Raw genomic sequence first — 18,237 nt, forward strand, 5'->3', positions numbered from 1 at the left:
TTAAAAATGGGCCGGACGTGTTGGCTCACACCTGTAATCCCAGCACTTTGGGAGGCCGAGGTGGGCGGATCATGAGGTCAGGAGATAGAGACCATCCTGGCTAACACGGTGAAACCCCGTCTCTACTGAAACAGTACAAAACAATTAGCTGGGCGTGGTGGCAGGCGCCTGTAGTCCCAGCTACTCGGGAGGCTGAGGCAGGAGAATGGTGTGAACCCGGGAGGCGGAGCTTGCAGTGAGCTGAGATCACGCCACTGCACTCCAGCCTGGGTGACAAAGCGAGACTCCGTCTCAAAAAAAAAAAAAAAAAAAAAAAAAAATGCAGATCCACCCTGGAGGCGTGAACTCTCCAGAGCTTGGGTGGGCCCAGGGATTTGTAGTGCAAGCAGGCTCCTCAGGTATTCTGGGGCAGGCACTATGATTATATTATGACTATAGACTACCGTCTACCCCTTGCAGGGGTGGGCAGGCAGCTGCTTTCCAGACATGTGCTCGCATGTCCGCATGGGCCACATGGGATGGTGGCCAGGCCGTGTGACTAGCAGTGGCTCATGAGAGCAGAGGCAAGGGCCACTGCTGCTCAAAGCAGTTAGCTGTCAGGGTGCCATTCACCTTGACTACTTTCCCTTTGCCAAGGTTACTGGCAATGTTTGAGACAGTGCCCAGGTCTCAGAGGCTCCTGAGAAATTAATTCACAGGACACTATTCCCCAGTAATGACTATTCACTTAGTGCCCTCTCTGTCCCAGGCACTCCCCCTGCTGGAAGGACACTAGTGAAGGGGCACAGAGTTGCCACAGTCACCATGCTTACAGTCAACAGGGGAAGACAGATGTTAATCAATTCATTACTAATTAAAAATTAGAGTCTATCAGATTCTCTACTTTCAGCTGGAGGCTTCTAGCTCATGTTTAGATAATTGAATTTCTCACTATCACGGAATCCTGTGTCCTGACACCTAATTCCAGCTTATACGTTTCCCCTTGCGGAAGTGGTTGAACTACAAGCCTCCCTGCCTTGCCCAGTAGGCTGAGCTCTCCAGGATAACGTATAGGCTGCATGGCTAGATTCCACTGTGGCTGCCACCCTGTTAAGAGGGAGCATTGTGCGTGGGCAGGGGCATTTGGAGTTTGGGGGAAGGGAAGGCTATAAGATACAATCTGTATATAGGATTGGCTCATCTAGGATCACTGCACAGAGGACAGCTGCAGCTTCTGCAGCCACAAGAGTGACAAGTTCATGAACTTGCATCAGAAAGTGTCTCTGAACGGGTTCTGCCCACTGATGTCTACAGAGAGCCAGGAAATGTAGGGATTGAGGGCCTGTCCTGGGAATTCTAGAGACCTATGCTAGCAGGAAAACACTTGAGGACATTTATCTTGATCACTTCACTGTGAATAATAATGTCTGAAAATCCATACATTTTGAGACAACTAAATGCAATACCTGACTCTAGACCTCAGTAGTGGATCTTGTAACAGAGGGAAAGAAATACTATGGAAGACATCGTCGGATCAACTGACTATACCGGAATATGGACCTAGATTGGATACAAGTATTTTATCAATATACATTAACAAATTTGGTGACTATTGTGGTTATGTACATAATGTCTCTACTCTTAGGAAAGATACATCAATGTATTTAGGGGTAAAGGGGCCATGGTGTATGGAATTTACCCACAAGTGATTCTGAAAGAACATATGTCTATGTATCAAGGAACTTTTGAAACCTCTATCAAAGCCTCCTTGCCTATCAGGCTACCTGACTGGTGTAGGCATGGATTGCTGTTTGGACCTTCAGGAAAAGCTAGAAGGTTCAAAGCTGATGCATTTGTGAGAAGCTGGCTCAAACTGAGTTTTCTGTTCTAAAATTTTCTTTTGAGTCCTTTCTCTGCAACAGGAGTCCTCTGTGTTCCTTTCTTCCAGGAATCTAAAATCCTTTGACATCATCCTCTCTTGATTTTCATCTTCTGTTTCTGAGCTTGGACCAATAGGCAAAAATTTTAGGAAGGCCTGTTTCAGTTACAGGGAAGGATGACCTTTCCATGAGTAACACCTGTCTAAGGTGGACTAACTCCTGCTAGAAGCGGGTGCCTACAAGGGGGTTTGGCACAATACCGTACGTGGCTTCCAATCCTTGCTCTGCACTTACCAGCTACTTGACTTTCAGCAAGTCACTTCACCTCTCCAACATTCAGTTTCCCAGTCCGTACAGTGGGACTCTAACAGTAACACCCAGAGCGCCACAGTGGGGGTTACATGCAAGGATTCATGAAGGTTTTGCACAAAGTGCATGCTCTATGAAGGCAAGATGATGTTGTAGCTGCGTTTAGAACACCAAGACCCAGGAAAAGACATAATTATCGTTATGCTATGTGTATTATAGTTTTGACTCGGTAGAGATATTAAGAATCACACTAATGACAATGGCTTCCGTCAATTGGGGGGTAGGGGAGTCTTTTTCGCAGTCACTTTATGTTCCCAGTAGGACCTCATTTAATCCCCAGGACACCAACCCTCAGGCGGGCGTTATTAGCCCATTGTAAAGATAAGGACACCAGGCCTGGCAGCATTAAGAAAAAATGAAGGGCCTCTCACTCCACCCGCACTCCGAAAGCAGATAGGGCAAACTGAGGCTCAGAGAGGTGAGGCAACAGACCTGGCTGGCTGTGAGCAAACCCAGGTTTCCTTTCCCCAGGCCGGGTGCCTTCAGCCTACGACAGAGTCCGGGGCAGCCCCAGCTCTTCCGTCCCGTCCTGCTGCGCCTAGGATAAAGGATCTGGACTGCGCAGTTAATACTTCGTGCGTTTCAAACAGTTCGCTTATAAACTGTCTTTCCCGACAGGTCCAATTTGTCCTTTCACTGGCGAAGCCGCCTGAGCCGCGGCGGTCGTGGTCCCGCGCCCGAGTCCGGAGGAGAGCAGGAAGAGGGAACCCGCTCAGTAGCCCGGGGCAGGAGCCTCCGGGAGCGTCTGGCCCCCGGCCGTCCGGCCCGCGCCCCCGCGCCACGCCCTGCGCCCAGGCCCGGGCTCCTCCCGCGCTGGCGGCCGCCGAGCGGTCCGGGCGGCGGCGGCGGGAGGAGGAGCAGGAAAAGTAGCCGGGGGAGGAGGCGGAGGCGGAGGCGGCGGCGGCGGCAGAGGCGGAGAGGGCGGGCGGGGCCGGGCGAGTTTAAAGCCCATCGAGGGGGTGGGGAGGCCGGGAGGAGGCAGAGAGGGAAGCGAGCTGCGGCCGGGCGGGCTCGGCGCTCAGAGACCCGGTGGAGCCCAAAGTTTCCGCGCAGCCCCTGGGTGGCGGCAGCCCCGGCGGCGCGGGGCGCCCGGGACAGTCTTGCGCGCCGGCCTCGCCCCGCGGGGACCCGCGTCCGCCGCCGGCCACGCCGAGTGTCGCCAGCAGCCACGCGGAGGCGGCGGGGAGCCGCGCGCGGCAGGTACGGAGTTGGGCGGGGAGCGCGGCGGCAAGTTACTTTGTGGTTGGCGTCCCCGCGGGGCCCGGGACGGCCAGGCGGGTCCCCGCGGCGTCATTGTCTGAGAGCTGGGCGGCCGCGGCCGGGGACGCCGGGCCCCGCGGAGGCGCGGCGGGCGGAAGGGCGTCGCCTCCGGGCTGGGGGCTCCGGCGCCCCAGGCCCGCAGCGGGCGGTGCTCGGAGGCGGGACTGGGGCTGCGGGCGCGCGGCGGAGGCGGAGGCAGCCGGGCGCCCCGCCGGGCTCTCCGCGCTGCGTTCCCGACCCCTGGGGGGAGGTGTGGAGTCCAAGCGGTGCATTCTTGAACCATCTTGTCAGACGCCGGCGGCTCGCGGGCTGTGGCGGGGGCTGCGGTCAAGGCCGCGCTCCTGGGGGCCGCCGCCTGGGAGGGTGGGCGCCCAGGCGTCTCTGCAGCCCCGGGTGCTCCGGCTGCGCGACCGGGCCGCGGCGCGCGCGCCCGGGCGTCCGGGACAGTGGTGCCAGACACTCCCAAGTCCCGAGCCGGCCCAGCCTCGGACGGAGGACCTTTTTTTTTGGTTCTGTTGGTGACCCGTTAGCCGCCGCTGGGGCCTAACACCAAGTTGAGGGCTCGCGGATTAGCCGCCCGCCAGCCGTGGAAATGTGATAAGAGCGGTACCGTTTGCAGAAGGAAATTTCTGATGCAACTCTTCGCCTTTGCTGATTGCCTCTCCAAACGCCTGCCAGACGACTGCCCTGGAGCATGTGCGTTATGGAAATTAGGGTATCCTTTACTTTTTATTGTGTGCGTCTTTTCTTGGGATTGGAAGAAACGCGAACTTTTTATGGTTTGCTTTCACCGAAACGTTGGGTAATGTAAGAGAGCCACAGGTGATTTTTACAGGGTCCTGGATCTTTACAATGCGTTTGAAAGAATATTTTCTTGCAAACTTGGTGCCCAGTTTCATTCAAGAGATGGGGAGGAGGGGGGAAAGACCAAAACAAGGAACGCTCGTGAGTAAATATGCGTTATTGCACAACTTGCTCGTTGCTGCTGTTTAAAAAGGCCAGGCCTAGAACACTTTGTTTCTGAAAATGCTGATTCAGCCGTTTGCAGCCCCCGAGTTTCAGAAATGGTGGTCTATTTAAAGTTTCAAGCAGTTTTACCAAGAACACATGTTGTTAGCGCAGCAACCGGAGTTGACTAGGGTTTACAACACAATGCTGGCAATATTTTAACGAGCTGACCCCGAGTTTCCAGGAGGAAAGAGAATCAGGAGTTTCTACAGCAGTGGGACTTCTGGCTGTGACAGCGGTGAAGTGAAGTGTCTTTTAGGGGAGTATTTTAAGTAAAAGCACTGAAAACCAACTGTGTTTCCAGGAATGATTCTAGATGTCTAGGTTTTTCTCTTAAAAATCAAAACTCTAGGATCACTGCACGTAATATTTGAGTTTTACTGGGAGCACTTGAAAGAGAAGGGCAACACAGGCCAATCCCCAGATTACAGGGAGGGAATTTGAGGACAGAGTTACACGCCCAGCAGGCATTGCTTCTGTAACTGAGAAGTGTAGCGACTGATACTTCTGTAGCATTTCACAGTTTACAAGGCACTTTCAAAAGCCTTGTTGCTTTTAATCCCCTCTACAACCTCCTGATCCCCATTTTACAGGTCTGAAAACCAAGGCTCAGGAGGTTAATTGGCATGCCCGAGGTCATACGGTCAGCAAGTGACAAAGCTGTAACTAGAACCTAAGCTTTGGATCATTTTAGTCTTGTGTTTTATTTGCAAAAGTACATCCACTTCTGAAAGGGAAATGGCATGGGTCAGGTATGTATAGCCTGCCAGTCACACACTCGGAGAATGATGATTGCCTGGTCTGGGGGCTCCCAGCCTTCAAGGTTAATGCCATGTTACCAGAGCATTCTAGATATTTCCTTTTAGTTCACTCACTTTTTACATTTAAATACACATTTATTTTGGGAAGAAATTTTGATATCCATGAAGTCATGAGTTTTGATGTAGTAGTTATGTTTACTGTAATTAAAATAGAAAAGCTGTGTACCCCTAAAGTCATCTATTGCATATTATCTGTCGTCTGGTCACTTTTGGGGCAGCGTTGGCCCACTCAAAATGCTTTTCATTTGTGGATCAGGAACCCAGAACTGGGCAGGTTCATGCCAGCTACTTGTCCAGAGCTTTGTATGGTGATGGCCACCAGGATTGGGACCAAGGACAGCCCTGGCCCAGTTTCAAGGGCTATGTCTGTGTCTACTCAGCCTCCAGTAGGAGAAGAGAGCAGAGTCAGACTCGAAGAGTTAGCTCAGAACTTCATTTTGGTGATGTCTCCGGGTACAGACTATATAATGTGTAGAAATCAAACTCCAGCTTGAACAAAGTCATCTATTGTGCCTTCAGCTTCATCTTAGAGCGGTAGAAATTCTTGATTGGTGTATCTGGTAAAACCTAATGCTTTAAAGGTGGCATAATTTAAGGAATGGAACCTATTTCCTTGGAATTCTGTCTGACTCTTAACTGCAAGGGGAAGAGAAACCTACGGGATGGTAGAATGTATTTGAGCTTGTATCTAGGGTTAGGTTGCCAGCCTGTCAGAGCTCAGAGCTAACTGCAGGGGATTTTGGTCCTGCTCCCTGGAGGGGAAGCCTGTGCCTTTGCACGTTTGCTCCGTAATCCCCGCGTCTGTTTCTCAGTTTATTAAACCAACGTGGCATTGTATGGCTCGTGAGGAGAACATATTTGCCTTGTCTTTCATTTAAGTAACCAGTCCTTCAAAGTTTAAATACACTTTTTTTTTTCCTGGTAGTGGAGACTTTTCTTTTAACCTGTGCTATTTTATTTTTTATATAACTGTAGAAGTACAGAAGTATGGGAGATTATGGAAGAAATTAAGGTCGTCCAACTACTTGGTGGGTGAGAGTTGGCAGACAGGTACTTTGGAGTTCTAGGGACCACTTTCAGAGTTTGCATACTGTTAGGGGTATAACTGGTCTGATCCATTCAGCCACTGGCTGGTATTTAATTTGTGTGAATACTTTAGCTGCACACTTTTAGGGAGCTGTATCTGTTTTCACTCCTTCTTCCTCCTGGCTGGGACACCTTTGCATCGGACTCCCACCCCCAGCCTGGACCACTTCTGAACTGATCTCTGAGAAATGAGCTTTCCTGCACTTTTGTCTTCCGGAGGCTTTTGTCCATGCTCCTGGTGATCACAGGGCCTGGTAACTGCAGGGAGATAAAAGCAGTCAAAGCTTAAAACCACCCGCTTACTCGTGGAAAGGCAGGCTGATGGCTCTTCTTTAATAATGGATTGAAAAATGGTGTGATTGTCCTTTGAGATGGCAACAGAAAAAGCCATTTCCTGGGGTTATCAACAATAATCTCAGAGGTAGAAATGAATGGTTCTGATTTTTTCGCTTTTAGGATATAGTGACTCTAAGGAGATCTTTTCTTTTCCCCTGTATTAGATTATTCATATTTTTGAACCATCTACTTTACATATGGATTTTTGGGGAGATTCTTCTTGTCTTTTCAGATGCCTAATTTGAGGAGCTTATTATTTGGGCTGGACCCAGCAACAGAGTGGACTTTTTGTTGTTAACATCAAGCCTGAGAATGGGTGCTGGGGAGGAATAACTCCTCCCACCATATCGCTTCTTTTCTGCTCTGTTTGACCAGGGCAGCAGGCACACTGCCTCAGTTGACTCCTGGTTGTACTACTTACTAGTTTGGCCAGCCTGAACAAGTGAACCAACCTGATCCGTTAAAATGGAAGCCATAGGCATGTTTATCCCCACGGCTTGTTGGGAAGGTAGCACGAGGTGTGATGTGTGTGATTGGCACGGTGCAGAGCTCATGCAGTCTTTGTGGCGATGTCTGTAGGCACTTTGCCGTCAGCCTTGTCTTAGAGCAGTTTGTGGACTTGATATCCTGCTTGCTATTAATTTATAAGGTTGGTTAGAAAGGGGACTTGGCTTTTGTATTTTTGTCTTCCAGTGCTTTGTACATGCTAGTTGCACAAAATCTTGTTTGAATTTATCTGAATGTTCTTTGAGCCACAGTCAGTGCTCAGAAGAATCCTTTTGTTGACTGTGTTTAGCGTGACAGTTTGAACTCCTCACAGGTAGAATTTTAAGAGCAAAGATAGCTGGTGTACTGCAGACTTCACTTGGCTGCAAACCATTTGAACCAGATAATAGTGAATAGCAGGTGTCAAAAACTGGTTTCCTTCAACCAGGAGCAAAAGTTGTGAAGACCCCTGCAGTGCGCAAGCTCTGATGGGCAGCAGCATTGGGTGTGGGGACAGATCTCTGGTCTCCAGTCCTGTGGAGCCGGTGGCATTTGTCTTCAGGCCCCCGTGGTTGGTGGCTGGACTCTTACAGAGGCACTTATCCCAGCTGGGACTGAAATGACTGTGGACCACTTATCCTGATCAGGCTGATGTGCCCCTGGGATGTGGCTCCGAGCTCTATCTAGGGCTGTGCTAGTGGGCAGTCCTGCTTCTCCCTGAAGTTCTTGAAAGGTTTTGAATTAGGTAAATGGAACTGGGCATGAACAGCGGCAGTCTTGCCTATTAACATGGATTTCCTAAAGTACTTAGCACTTCGGCGTGTGTTGGTCCTCATCATTGTGTCATTAAGGTCACTAGAGCTAATGTGGGGTTGGGGGCTGGGATCCTCATGTGCTGGGTCAGTGCAGATTGGGGAATGCTGTCTGTCTGGTCCTGTCTGTGAGCTGTCAGGGGTCTCACTCTGGGAGCTCCGAGGGGACGTCTGAGCAATAGAGGACCATGAGGGATAGCTGAAGACCCGCTTTCTACCTTCTCTTGTCCTTTCACATGGGAGTCAAGGGTCAGGAACCTCCAAGGCTTCTCACTGCAAGCTACCTGGGCCCCACTGAGATGGCAGCTCCCCACTTCTCTGATGTGCAGGGCCTTTAGTTTACTTACTTGATTTTTAACTTTAATCCCTGTGAGTATTTAGGCAGTGGCTTCCAGCCTTTTGTAAGTGAAGAATCCCCTTTAGTACAAAAACCTTGATAATACTACATATCTCATAGTAATAATTTTTTGATTCCCTGCTTTGAGAAGCTACCATGAATTGAGTAACTTTTAAATTCAGAAGTTTGTACCACAGTGTCCTGCCCAGGGACAGTGCCTGGTGCTGAGCCTGGGGCCCTGCTTGAGATCGCTGTTCCTAGACGGTCTTCACATCCTGTGGGAAGTTGAGTTGGCTGGGTTATGTTCAGTGCCCTCCAATTGTCCCTTATGGGCTGATTTAAGCCAGAGGGCACCTCGCCTGCCCATCTTTTCACCCTGGCCACACCACCCTGGCCCAGGACAGGCTGCAGAGTTGTTACGTGAGCCTCCAGGTGTCTGTTCTAGGGTACTGCCCTCTCTCTTCTGAAGAAAATCGCGTGCCTCTCACAGAATCCCCTCCAGAGAGGAGAACATTGAGTGTCTTGGTCTGCGATCCTAGTGAGGTGATGGAGCGATGCAGAAGGGATAAGGCAGGAGGGCTTCCTAGCGTCATTGTCGCCTCATCTCTCCATCACAGGCCTCCCTGGCCTTCTCCCCACCTGGGCCTGCAGGGCAGTGAGTGGACACATGCTGTCCCTGTCCTGACCCACCATCCCTGCCCGGGGCGCTGTCCCCTTGCTGTCCTTGTCTGTCCATATCACACAGTGTTTCTGTCCTCTTCATCTGAAGGGTCACCTGGTTTCCTAATTCCTCAACACCCAGAGCAAACTATTTTAAAATTTAGTTTGATTTTTAAAATCAGAGTGATATGTAGACATAGTTTAAAGATGAAATAATTCCCCAGAAGTAACTTATCAGCAGATTTTTTTCTGTACATACCTCCATATTTCCAAAGAGGTCTAGACAATAGACTGCGATTACTGGCAACCTCCTCCTCCTCCTCCTCCTGCTCTCCAGAGCCCCGTTTTTCATGTGATTCTTTGATTTCAAACTCCATGGAAGGTGAGGATGGTGCCCTTTGCTCCATCCCCACCCTACACTCACTCTTCTCGTCTCCCCATTGTCTCTTCTGGTCCATTCGGCTCCATCAGTATGCAGTGTTGGGATGTTCCTCTAATGCTGCTCATAGCTGAGCCATGTAGTATACTGTGATAACTGTGATTTTCTCCTAGGACATTTTGTTTTCTCCTGGAGTTGTTTTTGCCTAGTTTTTAAAATGTACTTATCATTCTCCCCTCCAAACTTACAGAGTTGTGTGAATCTCCTTTCCGAGGCCTAAGGTGATCTGCAGTTTTATCTTTGGAAGCAGTTCCTCATGTGCCTTTTGGCCTGCAGCAGGCTGGGTTGCTCTGAGGCTCCCTGCACAGCTGTTATCTTGGAGTCTTTCTTCTCCATTGTCCCAGGAATGCCCCTTTGCCTTTCTCTTGGATCTCATGACTTTTCTTCTTGGTTTATTTCCAAAATTTGATGGAGTACTTTCTATAGAAGCTTCCAAAAAGTGGTGCACAAGATGTCAACTTTTTGAGACCTTGCATGTCTGGGAAAATGTCCCTCTTCTACTCTCACAGTTTACGGATTTCTAAATTAAAGATAGTTTTCCCTAAAAAATTTAGAGGCTTCCATTGCCTTTAGGCAGAATGGGGTTGAGAAAGAAGCTCTTCTGATTCATGATTCTGTGTGTGAAAGAGTACCAGAGTGGTTTTTTGTTTTGTTTTGTCATGTCTGGATGCTTGTAGTATTCTCTGTGCCTTTGTTCCAAAGTTCCTTGAAGATGCGTCTTGTTGGGTCTACACTTTGTGTGTGGGGTATGTTGAGGGCCCATTCAAGCTGGAATCTCAGATCTTTCTGGTCTTGGACATGTTTTTGAATTCTTTCATTTCTTCAATTTTCCTCTTCTCTCTTTCTAGGATGGCAGATATTTGGTTTTTAGCCACCTGGATTGGTTCTCTGTATTTTTGATGTAATAGTTTGTGTCTGTTGTGTTGTTTTTAGGTTTTGGGATGTGTCCTCAATTTGACCTTTTAACCTTTTGATTGGATTTTGTTTCTATTTTCATTTTGAATTTCTTAGGATCTCTCTCTCTATGTGTGTGTGTATATATATATATATGTATATTTATATTGTTTTTAAAAAACAGACTTTACAGCAGTTTTAGGTTTACAGCAAAACTGAATGGAAAGTCCAGAGACTTCCTGCATACCCTCTGCCCCACACACACAGCCTCTCCCACTACTGGGAATCCTGTACATTTGTTACAGTTGACTATTGACACATTATTGACATTCAAAGTGAGTATTCTTTTTTTAATGGCATAATATTCTTATTTCATAGATACATCTATCTCATTTGTAGATATTAATTTTTAAAAACTTTTTTTGTATTGTTTCTTCTCTCCCATTTGTAAATGGTTTACTTTTAATTTTTCTGCTTGTTTGTGTCCAGCTTACCTGGAAAGCAGAGCCTATGGCAAAACCTTGTGTGCTTCTGTTGTAGGAGGGTGTGCCAGTCTGGAGGAGGGAGGCTGGAAGGAGGGAACCTGGGCACAGGGTGAGGCGGGGTGCCCGTGGTGGGCAGTGCCTGGAATTGAGTAAAGTCAGTGGTTCCACATGTGGGGCTGGCTTGTGTCACGAGCTCCCAGTCCTCCAGACAGTGCTGGGAAGGGGTTGAGGTGAAGGATGTATCTCCTGTCAGTGCCCATCACCATGGGCCAGGGTTGCATCTGGGCTACATGCCTGCGGGTGCTGGGTGTACAGGCTCTTCAGAGCCCTAGTAGGAGGAGGCTGTGCTGCAGGACATAGGGGTACCATCAGATGCGGCCCAACAGAGCTGTGGACAGGGCCCAGGGAGGTGAGGCATAGGAAGTGTTTGTCCCATGCAGTTTGGCCCCATCTTTCACCTTAGAGGCTTTGCTTAGCTGTCTGGGGCCCTTTTTTGTCCACCCACTTTCAAAAGGACATTGCTCAGAAGCCGACAGCCCTGTGTGAGTGGGCACTTAACTGTGGCCACTGTGGATGGACCCTGGTTGCTTGTTGTGGGGCTCATGCTTTTGGGTCTCTTCTCAGCTCTGCAGGAGCCTCTTTTAGTTCTGTTGGAGGTGCTGCTCCGGGAGCTGCTGGGGATGGTGGTGGGATTCATATGGCAGCTAGCGTGTGATACACCAAATCTTTCTGGGACTAAAGGCATGGCTGTGTCTGCTGACCCTGGTCCAGAGACCTGTGTCCCTGCTTCCAGAAAAGAAGTCACCTAGCTGATGGAGCTGGGGAGAGGACCTAGGATGAAATGGGGCCCAGCTGTTCCTGACACTTCCAATTAATCTTCTTGTTTTGGACTCTACATTTCCCATTTCCAGTGGTGAATGGTAGTTCTCATTCCTGAGACTTTCTGGACTTCCACTAAGTATATCATCAGGCTTCATCTCCACTTTCCAGCTTAGCCTTCATCTCTTTTGCCTTTGCTGTCAGTTACTTCTTGACTTTTATGCCTTTTCAAATATTCTGTTCTTGTTCTAGTAAAGCAAAATGTGTGTGCTGTCAGCCATTCAGTGAAGGTCTGGCTTTTCAAGATTCCTTGTCCATCATTAGATCATTTCTCTCTTGCTCTTCCCACATCCAGGAACAGCTGCTTCGAACTGGGACCTCTGGCATTTTGTAATAGAGGGGAGTGTGGCAGGGAAGCCCTCTGTCCTGCACAACCTGTTGTTCTAGCCCAGGAGACTGCAGGGTGCGTGGGATGTTCAGGCAAAGGAGTTCACCATCCAGGCTGGGAGCTGCTGGGCAGGGAGGCAGAGGAACACCCGAGCCACCTTTGTGGGGCTGACTGCAGAGGTGGATGAAGCCACTGTGTCAGACCGCAGAAAAGTCTCATATCTGGAGTCTGGAAGGAACGCCGAGTTCTCCCAGTCAGTAACCTGCTCTGGACTTTGGATGAGTTACATAATTGCTCCACACTTTGGTTTCTTCCCGAATCTCAGGGTTTGATTCTGTGCTTCCATTTCCCATTCTGTGCCTTGCGATGTTCACTCTGTGACATCTTCACGAAGGGGTGCGCAATTAGAGTTAAAAGCGCTAACAGCTTCAATGTTCCTTGCAGTAGCCAGGCCATATGTGGTCAGCCTGGACTGTGAGAAAAGAAAGCCTTGTGTTACCCTTTGTGTTGTTTTGAAAACTGCTCTTGGCTGCTCTCAGAACCAGCCTTAACTCTGCTTTTGTTTGATCGACTTAAACATATTGGAATTTTGTGGTCATGACCACCATGGAACCTCTCCTTTCGGGGTGCCTGTCTGCAGTTTCTCCAGCCTCCTCCTCCAGTGACCTTCAGGGGCCTGACCTGGCTTCCGAGCAGTTGGACTAGGGTAGCTTTTCCACTCTTTGAACCCCAGGCTGAGAAGGGGTTTTCCCAGCGCCCTGCCCCTTAGCGTGTGTGAATGCAGTATAGGATCTCAGTTTCAGAATCCATTGTCCACTGTTGACTGTTACGTTCTTACTGCCGTCTACAGTGTCCAGCTTTTCCTACCATTTTCTCTGCTAGAGGGGAGTAGAAAATCTGCTTACTGCTTACTGTGGCCTTGTAAACGGCAGTGAGTATCTCCAAACCTGTTTTGCTTCCATCGTTGCAGGCTTGTGTGTATGTCTGTGGTGTGTGTGTGTGCGGGGGTGGGGGAGTATGTGTGTGTGTGGTATGTGGGGGTGTGTGTGGTGTATGTGTGTGGTGTGGATGTATGTGTGTGTTATGTATGTGAGTGGGTGGGTGTGTGGTGTGTGTGAGGTGTGTGTGTGGGGTGTGTGTGTGTGTGTGTGGTTTGTGGGGTGTGTATATGTGTGAAGTGACTAGCACATAGCAGATGCTTGGTATGTATAGGATCTGTTCTTTCCCTCGCTGACTCTCAGTTTAAATGGGACCCTACTTTGTCCTCGATGTACAGTAACGTTATGCCTGTGGCTTCCAGAAAGAGCCTGTCCCTTCCTGGTTCTTGCTCTGACATTTTGGGGAGAGGGGTGAGACGACAGTGATCCTGGAAGAGTAGAACTGGCCGGCCCTGCAGGTGGAAGGTTGCTCGAGCAGGCGGCATCTCTAGCTTGCCGCGGCCGCGATGTCCCCCGCCCGGCTGCGAATGCGGCGTAGCGGGTAGACATGGAGGGCTTTCGGCATCGTCAGAGTGGCCAGTGTGCGCGTCCTTGCCCATCAGGCGGGGGGGCTGTGGGGGAGGAGAGGAAGCAGTGGAGGGAACAAGGGGTTCTTCAGGGTTGCCATGAGAACCAGGGATCCGGGGATTGGGCAGCAGAGGGCCCCCGCCGGGCGTTGGGGCGTGGCCGCGTCACATGGGTTTGGTCCTGGGATTCCTGTTGTGCTCCAGGACCGGGCGCTGCGCCGTCGTCCTCCCGCTCCTCGGGAGCGCCCGGTCCCTCGGAGGCTTAGTATTGCAGCCGGGCGGCAGCCGGCTCCGCGGAGGGGCCTCCGGGCACCTGCGCGGTGATGGCGCTGGGAGCCCCCGGGCACGCTCGGGCGGTGGCGCGGCATCCCACCCTCGCCCAGATGGCGTCCCCAGAGGCGGCGTTGGCCCGCTTTTCGTGCTAGCGCGTTCGCCTGGCGCGCAGTGGCCCCGAGGCCCCGGGTCGGTTTTCTGCGCCGCAGGCCCCTGGCCGGGGCGGAGCCGTGGAGGACCAGCCCGGCCCGGCTGCGAGCGCTGTCCATGCGGAGCGCTGTCCACGCGCCGGGCACTGCGGGGGCCGGGCCCCGAAGCCCTACCCGGGCCGGCGGCGCGCACGCAGCGACCCCGTGCGGCCAGTGCTGCCGCCCGCTCTCCAGGTACTCAGGTGGGCTCCGCCGCGGGCGCTGGGCGGTGGGCGGTGGGCGGTGGGCAGTGGGCGCGTGCCGGGGCGGTGGGCGGGTCGGCCTGCGCAGGCTGCAGAGGCCCGGCCGCGGCGGCAGGGCCCAGGAGGGAGGCGAGGAGGTCTTGCCGCGCGGCCCCCTGCCCGCCTGCCGCGGGCTCGCTGCAGTCCGAGATCCCGAGCTTCGTTGCCGCCAGCCATAGGACAGTATTATGTAACCATTTTTAATCTTACTTGTTTAATATTATGTAACAAGTAATAACTGTACCCACGGAAACCCGTGACGACGATTCGAGCGAACCTCGCCCGCTCCTTCCTCGCCAGGCGGTGGGCAGCGGGTGTGGGAACCGGCTTGGGAAATGAGCGGATCTGGGCATCCGGGCTACTGCACCGGCTTTTTCTGTGAAAAACATAATACCAGAGCCTGCCTGGACTTCTCTTAAACCTGGATGGCATATAGTCCGGTATAAAAGCCTTGGGTAAACACATATCGTCAACGTTGCCTCTTCATGAAAACCTCCTTCTCCCTGGAAGGTGCATATCAGACAATTAATGCGAATTGAGCAGTGAAGATGTGGGCATGGGGTTCGTGTTCTTGATGGAGTTCAAAAAATTGTGCATATGAACACGTAGGACGTCCTAGCCCTTGCTCTTTAGAAAAACAATCGGATCACCTGTTCCACACGCCAGTCGCCTCCTTGGTCGGCTGCCATTTGTCTGTTGATGGCACAGTCCCTGCCAGGGTGCTGGGGGGACTTCGTCTGTGGAGCCGGCACACAGGTGGCTATGGGCGGGGGAGACTGCAGTCTAAACCCGCAAAGCTCTCCTTCCTAGCCCAGTGAGGGGAAGCGTGGGTGTCTTTCCTCATTGTTCTTTTTAAGTCTGAAAGGCAGCGACTGCAGTGATTATGACGTGCTGGCGGCCAGGGCCTCGGGTGCTGCCTGGAGTCTCCTGCGTGTCTCTGCTCCTTTGATGTCAGCATCGGGGGTGGGAGCAGGGCCCACGCATTCCCCCTTTGGCCTGGGTGGGAACAGGGGAGGTGGTGGGCAGGGCTAGAAGGGCTTACTGGGATTTTCTTTCTCTCTGTCACTCCAGAGAAAGGTGGTAAAGAACACTTGTTTCAGTTTGAGGTGCTCGGCAGCCACGCGCTGAAGGACGGTTTTTAATTGTAGGGTGGGGAGTGAGTGCAGTGTGGTTCAGTCCCCTTCCCGTCTTGTGCTACCTGCTCTTGTACCTGGACCTGTGAATCAGGGAGAGTAGTTACTCTCTTGTAGGACTGAGAATGGTGCATACTAACTGCTGAGGAACATGGTGAATGGAGTTATGGTAATTGCACGATTGGCATGAAGGGGTGAGAGAAGTTCCAGATTGGTCGATTAAAATGTGAGTTATTTTTAGTGTCTCCTAAGGATTTCCATCACCAGTTGCTCCTCCAGCCATCATGTAATTACCACCCCAGAACTGGGCTTCCAAACTTCCAGAGAACACTGCATCTTTCGAATTTTGGAGGTTAGGCTCCAAAATTTGCATATTTAGGCCACAGCCTAAATTCACTGACACTTGTGTTCCCACAAAAGCCAGGCAGCGTCTTGGAGTATGTACTTGTGACTTAGTAAGAATGTCTTAGGAAACTCGCTTGGACTAGAATGGTTTTACCTTTCTTTCAGACTTGGGAGGCTGCATTCTGATAATTCTCAGGAGGAAGAATGTATAGGAGAGACCAGGGTTTTTAAGGTGTGACCTCTGAACCACCTACATCAGAGCTGACCACCTCTCGGTGCATATCCCCAGGCCTCAGCTGTGAGCTATGAAACTGACTTTCTGGGCTTGGGATGTGGAATTCTTTGTCTTTGTGAAGCATGCCAGGTGATCCTTACAGGTATAAAGTTTGAGAACTGATGTGGTGTTCTGGGCCTTGTAACTACTGGGGCTTCTGGTGATTCAGTTAGAAAGTTAGCAGCTCCTGTCTGAAGGGTCAAGGGCAGAATGAGGGGAGGCCTTGAGGCAGTGTGAGCCCTGTGGACCCTAGGAGGTCTGGGAGCACATGTCAAAAGAGGCCTTTATGTGGGCCTTTTGCTTCTGTCAGATTAAACAAATTACTTGGCACATCTGGTAGTGGGCATGGCCATGCATCACATGCAGAACTGGTGTGATGGACCATATCTTCTCATATTTCACAGAATTCACTGGCTGGGCATGATCCACAAAGTCCTAACCCATCCCAAACCCTGGAACGCTTTCCATGACGGTTTATTCTGATTTGTTCAGGAGACATATTTCTCTTCTGTTTTCATGTGGAATGGGCTTTGTTCCTCTCACGGCCGGCAGAGGTTAAATTAAAGGGGCCAGAAAATGCTGAGCTGTGACTAGGATTGGGTGGCCAGTAGGCATTTATTGGCTCCATTTGCTTCTTTCTTTCCTTTTTTTCTCTGCCTCCTTGGTCAGGGGGTCCAGGACTATCTCTCCAGGGGCATTTCTGGTTTGTGGAGACTTGCCTGCAGGCACCTGGAAGAGTCTGGGCTGAACTCTGGATGCCTCAGGCTCAAATCTCATATTAGTGAGGGAAGAAAATTCTAAATGTGTAAATGGTACCTGTAAGTCACCTACAAATAATTTTTTTCCTTTCCTGTGCTGGGTCTGGGAGTCAGCTTCTGAGTGTTGTCAAGGTAGTCCTGGTGGCTTGAGACTGGTGATGTGCCGGTGCCAACAGTGGCCGTGCAATTCTGAGCAGTTGTTCAGCACTCAAGTGGGATGAGAATGGCAAGGAGTGCTCTGGGTGGCTTTTGACAAGGGACCCAGCCTGTCATTCACTCAACAGGTGTTTGAGGAGCCAGTCTGTCTCTGTCATCTGTTCCTGCCTTACTTAGATGGAAAATAATGAAATCTGTGAGGAAGGGAGGGTGAGTAGAGGGATGGCCTGGGTTGACTGAACAATAAAATAGTGATGTTAATATATTTTACTTATTTATTTTCTTAAAGAGAGCTGGCGCGTTTCAGTTCTGATATGAGTTAAATATTAACAATGTCTGAAAATACCACAACTTAAACTTTAATATGCCTGGGAATCTCCTGGGGCTGATGATAAAATACAGCTTCTAATTTAGTTGGTCTGGGGTGGGACCTGAGGTTTTGGGTTTCTGACCAGCTCCCAGGTGTTGTGCTTGCAGTTGGTCAGTGGCCCACACTTTGTGCAGTAAGGTCTTAATACATTTCCCCCTGTGTTCACTTTAGTGTCTTTTTCTCTAGAAATTCTCTGAAGAGGACACTTTACCTGGTAAGAACTATTATTAATAATACTATTACTTAATCTAAGAATTTTTGTACCAAGAATTTTCTAGTGATTAGCCCTACATTGTTATAAATGACATTGTTAAATGTGTCCATACTTTATTCCAGGGGCAAATATTTGTACAGTGTCCTGCTTTGACATTTGTTTGGATTCCTATGGATTTTATTTAGTGGTTTCTCTTTTGTTTATCATGATAGAACACTTTTAGAAAGGTTTGAAAGCTTCTGAATCTTGAGCGGATTTGGAAGCCCCACCTGCCTTCTTTTAAGAATGTAGGAATTGTATCTGCTTTGAGCTTGTGCACGCTAACACCCCACTTCTTCCAAGGTCCTTGCTCAGTGCCTTCATGTCTCAGCATCACAGCCTGGAACCTGGAAGGCCTCCAGGCCATAGAGAGAAGCAATAAAGATGTCCCAGTGGAGCTTCTGGCTGGGGCCCTTGCCTGTTCTGTCAGCGTGAGCCCGACCCTACCCTTGGAGGTAGGATTGGGTTGTCCCATTATTTCCCTGTCAGGGTAGGTGGTATTAAAGCAGCTTTTGTCTTGCTTGCACTATGAGTCTGTTCTGTGTATAAGGCTCCACTGTGTGGATCACCTCTGCTTAATGCCACCTTTTGAAAAATTCTACCACCAAAGTTCTTCCTTGGATAGTGAAGACATTTTTGAATGTTTGTATTTGTGCCTGCCCTAGTTGGTCAGTAAATGCAT

At 50.3% G+C, this 18,237-nt stretch overlaps 1 protein-coding gene across 7 annotated transcripts in view; it reads left to right on the plus strand.

Moving 5' to 3' along the window:
• The first annotated feature begins 3,189 nt into the window (after positions 1–3,189).
• Positions 3,190–18,237, plus strand: part of GRB10 (growth factor receptor bound protein 10) — a 203,291-nt gene continuing 188,243 nt past the window's right edge. For 3 of the 7 annotated variants that reach the window (XM_030795843.1, XM_030795847.1, XM_030795850.1), the window contains exon 1: positions 13,747–14,219. The gene's annotated coding sequence lies outside the window, so the exon portion shown is untranslated. Of the gene's footprint in view, positions 3,429–13,746; positions 14,228–17,488; positions 17,517–18,237 lie in introns of those variants that run through there. The other 4 variants (XM_030795846.1, XM_003275021.3, XM_030795845.1 and 1 more) reach the window with 4 other exon arrangements.

The sequence above is a fragment of the Nomascus leucogenys genome, chromosome 17 (assembly GCF_006542625.1).
Source record: "Nomascus leucogenys isolate Asia chromosome 17, Asia_NLE_v1, whole genome shotgun sequence".
NCBI lineage: Eukaryota > Metazoa > Chordata > Mammalia > Primates > Hylobatidae > Nomascus > Nomascus leucogenys.